This window comes from Ascaphus truei, chromosome 4 (genome assembly GCF_040206685.1).
Source record: "Ascaphus truei isolate aAscTru1 chromosome 4, aAscTru1.hap1, whole genome shotgun sequence".
NCBI lineage: Eukaryota > Metazoa > Chordata > Amphibia > Anura > Ascaphidae > Ascaphus > Ascaphus truei.
Genome location: NC_134486.1, coordinates 87,804,174 through 87,809,306, shown reverse-complemented (window position 1 = coordinate 87,809,306; position 5,133 = coordinate 87,804,174).

Here is a 5,133-nt window from a genome sequence, read left to right as displayed (position 1 = left end):
GAAGGTGATCTGTCCCAGTCCGCAGGCACCACGGAGTGTCTCACTGGTGCTGTACCTGACTAGGTTGAGATAATGGGAAAGGTCCCTGACTATGGCTTCCCTAAAGCAACCACAATTTATAGGGGGCCGGGGCCCAACTGGGGCCTAGGGGGCAAGGTCTGGCCTAGTCCAGAGGAGCACTGCTCCCTGGACACTACCTGTTCCTTTGCAGTCCCTCTCCCGACTGGCGTGATTCACAGTGCGCCAAAAGTATCTATTCCCTGCTGCAGGGCACCATCGAGCCCTATTGGCTGCTGTGGGTCATCTGGTGAGATCTCCCTATGCCTCATGGGAGTTGTAGTTCCCCACAGATCTTTCCCTGCTTGCCACCGCAATACTGTTCACCGCGCATGTGCAGTAATAACAAGATGGCGGCGCCCTATTGTTCGGGCCGCCGAGGAGTGTCCGGAGCGCCCCCTGCACACTGCCCCCACCTTCCTGTCTAACCGCCGGGACCGCTGCTAACTTCGGCGGCGCCCGCACACTTCGCAGTCCCTCCGACCGCAGCTGAGGTAGAAAAGGGGAAGCCCAAGGGGGACTGGGCTACATTCATTAGGAATTCTAATTGTACACTCCATGCGCCCGAGTTTCTTTTTCCATACCATACAGTGCCTGCATTGTGCTCTTCTCGCTGCCCAAAACATATAGGAATGTCGGTTAATCCAAACTGTTGCGGCTGCCCTCCCTCACAAATTGCAATATTAAAATGATTACACGCCCAAATCAGGACGAACGTAAATCTGATATCTATCAGATTCCCAGCGACCCAATTTCATAATTTCCTTTTCTTTTAACCCTAAACTAGCCACCTCGGTAGCAGCCCCAATTCTAAAAGAATGCGTTCCAAAATATTTTGAACATACCCAGCATAAATCTAGTCCCTTCCTAAAAACACTACTAAAGTGATATCTCAATAAAAGTTAACTTTTTTTGTGAACTAAAAATAAACCCCTAATTTCTGGCCGAATTCTTATGAAATCGAAAATTATCCTTAATTTACTTCGTATCTGTTTTTGAACACCTAATTAGAAATGTAACCCTGTCCTCATAAAACAAAACATCCTCTCTTTGCATAACCCACTTTAACCAACTTGCTGCTACTAATTCTCCAATCCTTAAAGCACCAAAAAATGCAAATGAAAAATGCAGCTTTAAACAACTTGTCCCCGAACTTTGAAAAACAAACTGTATTCCTAGCTTCTACTAAACTGATAAATAAATCAAAAGTAATAGGCCTTCTAAAATCTCTATTGATCACTTCCCTTTTCCAACCTCTTATTAAACATCTAATAACAAAATCCTTTGTTATGTCTTAACAGCCGTTCAACGTAAAAAAAAACCTGTTAACCCCGCTAATTTTCTTTCTGCTTCTGCTCCTGGCACTACTTTGTTCCATAATTGACATATAAACAACATTAGAACCCTAAGCTTTGCCTCATCATCCCATAAACCTTCCACTTGCTGTGCTAAACTAAACCATTCGTACCATACCTTCGAATACACAGCCCAAAGTTGCTGGAGACAACAATTTATTTACCAAGTCTACAGTACCTCTGAAACTAGGTTCCATGAGATATCTGGGCACTTTCAACCCTTCTTGGATGCTCCCGGAACCAATTTCTGAAACTCTGCCCACTGGAAATGAGATAAAGTGTCAGCAATACAATTCCCAACCCCCGGCACATGGCGAGCTCTGAACCATATGTTCCACTGTAGACATCTCAGCATCAGATGATGCAAAAGCTTGACCAATGTTAAAGAACTAGCTGATAAATTATTTACCCCAAAACTACTCTCTTGTTTTCCCATTCTTTACCCCAGATATCGACAGAGTAAAATTCTTTGTCAGACCTTAGGCTGAGCTCAGACAGAATACTACAGTACTGCGCGTCCACGCCTCTGTCTGCTGGCGGTGTGCTCATCCCCAGCAGATAGAATGACGCGATTGGAGGCGGGACTTTTTAAATAAAAAACAAAGTGTGCGTGTTTGTGATTGGCTGGCGAAGTACACGTGACGCGGCTGCCGCTTGAAATTACATATTTAGTTGTCTCCTTCAAGTGCAGCGGCGTCAATGCTGTACTTCGCTGTCAGGTGTCGTTTTCAGTTTGCAAACTCCCACACACCAAAGCGAAAGAGTGGCGAACGGGCGCACGCACGGGCACATCGCATTGCATCCTGTCTGAACAATTCCTTATTATTCCGCCCACCATGGCGGCCATTTTTCCACACACCACCTGCAAGAAAGGAACTGAAACCGAGCCAACCCGCTGCGCCTATAAACAATTACAAATCACAAGTTGGATCTCCTCATATTACCAACATGATCTCCCATTATAAGTCATCAGAAAAGTTTGCCATACTTCCCAATCTTCCTTTATTGGCTTTGTTATCCTACAAAATGACGAGGACTCTTAATTCCTTTCATTGCCATTGCTTATCTCCTGCAAAACAAACTCTACTCCATAGGCATTACCCTACACAGAAATGACATGTCTCAACAATGATTGCAGCTGTTTTAAAACTATCTTTTTACAACCCATCGTCTTAGCTACCAATTGTGATAGTCTCCATAATTTCTTTTGCAGTAACCTAAAAAACATTTTTAGAATATCAATTTCTATACTCAAGAAAGATATCACAGCCGTCTGACCCTCCGTCTTACCTTCCATTAATGGTACCCCAAAACATTTAGCAATACCTTTAAACATACTCAATACATTTTAACATAATTCTTTATCTGCTGGTCCCACAAAGCAAAAATGGTCTAAATAATGCAAGATCCAAAAAAAAAAAGTACTAAACATCTCAAAATAATAACAAGAGATTGAACATTCCATTGGTTAACACATATCAACATATAATTATTTATTGAACGAACAACCTAGCAAATGGTAACAAAAAGGATGAACTGTAACAACCAAAACGCAGTCTCAATCACCGTTTTTGCCAAAAGCGCCCCTTGTCCTGCTTCTCCTTGGCTGAGGCCCCAGTACCTCCGCTGCACGCGAGACTGGCGGCGCGTGCAGCCGATTCCCCGGTCTGCAGAGAGCCAAAAGGCCGGGGGGGGGGGGGGCGTGGCGAGGGAGTGACGGGGGCGCGGCCATGATGTCACCCGGCAGGTTCGCCCTCATTGGCTGAACCGCCGGAGGGCGTGGCTTAGCGCCCTCGCAGCCAATGAGGGCGAACCTGCCGGGTGATGTCATGGCCGCGCCCCCGTCACTCCCTCGCCACGCCCCCCCCGGTCTTTTGGTCTGCAGCTCCCTGCAGACCGGGGAATCGGCTGCACGCGCCGCCAGTCTCGCGGGCGCGCGTGCAGCGGAGGTACTGGGGCCTCAGCCTTAGAATTAGCTGAGTCCAGGCCTGACGTTCTATACTTTGGCCGCGCGCAAGGCAGTGAGCGTTGAGCCGGCAGATCGGGGGAAAGACCTGAAAAGTATCTTTTCGCGCTGCTGCCGTTACGCCACGCTCTTTAGCCAATCACAATTTGGCTGCAATACCGATTTAGAAAAACTAGCTGAATTGTACATACGTCCGCTCCTGTGTTTCCATTAAAATTACAACTATTTGAATAATTTAAAGTTTTAAAAACCACAATACACTTTAATTTGAAGCAAAACAGGAAAGGTGAACTTTGCGCCTAGACTCGAGTGATGACCAATCTAGTTCTTTGAGCATTTCGCAGTGATGTGTGTTATAGTTGCATTGGAGAACAAAACGACAAATTGAATTGTAGAGGATTTCAAGTTTGCTAAGGTGGGTTTGAGGTGCTGAGCCATATACTATGTCTCCATAGTCAATAATTGGCATTAACATCTGCTGTGCTATACGTTTTCTGACCAGGAGACTTAGGGAGGATTTGTTCCTGTAGAGTACCCCTAGTTTGGCATAGGTCTTGGTTGTCAGGGTATTAATGTGCATCCCGAATGTTAAGTGGGAGTCAAACCATATGCCCAGGTATTTAAAACTAGTAACAGGAGTTAGGGTGGTGTTAGTGTTGGTTGTAATCTGGAGCTCAGTCGCTGGAAGCTTTAAAAAATTAGTCTTGGTCCCAAACACCATTGTTACAGTCTTGTCAGTGTTTAAAAACAGTTTGTTTTGGGAAATCCAGTTTTCGAGTCTGAAAAAGTCAGACTGAAGTATGTGTTGAAGGTCAGAGAGGCTATGGCTGTGTGCATATAGGATTGTGTCATCTGCATACATGTGTATTGAGGCTTCCTGACAAGATGTAGGAAGATCATTGATGAACACTGAGTAGAGTAGGGGCCCCAGAACAGAGCCTTGCGGGACGCCACAGGTGATAGCCAGGGGGTTAGAGTTAGCGCCAGAGATGGACACATGTTGGGATCTACCTGATAGGTAGGACTGAAACCAGTTTAAAGCATGCTTCCCTATTCCAGAGCTCTGGAGTTTGTTGAGCAAGATAGCATGATCAACAGTATCAAAAGCCTTTGCAAAATCTAGGAATACTGCACCAGTGAGTTGACCCCGTTCCATTCCACACTGGATTTCATTGCAAACTTTTAGCAGGGTAGTTACGGTGGAGGGTTTTGGGCGAAAGCCAGATTGGAATTGGCTAGGAAAATTTGTCTTGTTATAGTAAACGCTTAATTGGGAGTGAACACATTTTTCCATGACTTTGGATAGGATTGGGAGAAGGGAGATTGGGAGATTGGTCTGTAGTTTGAGACAGTGTTTTTGTCCCCACTTTTGAAGATTGGGACAACTCTGGCAGCTTTCCAGGTCTTAGGGATATGGCCTGCAGACAGGATAGAGTTGACTATGGAAGCAATTGGTTTGGCAAGGCGAGTCGTGTATTTTAAGAGTAACAAAAAAAATGGTAGTCTATTACTTAAAGATAAATATGCACGAGGAACTCTCTACAAAGATAGATACTTATATAACAAGGTGCATATACGTTTTGTGTAAGAGGTTATAGTAAGGGAAAGGCCAGCAGTGTGCCATCAGATAGACAGTATTCGGCCTTTATGGGAGCCCTGCAGTTCCTGAAATCACCACTAGAGGGGGACGTGTGCCCGCTGGTGGTCTCTGCACGCACTGTACGAGGTTGCGTGCCCGCTGCCCCTCCCCTGTGC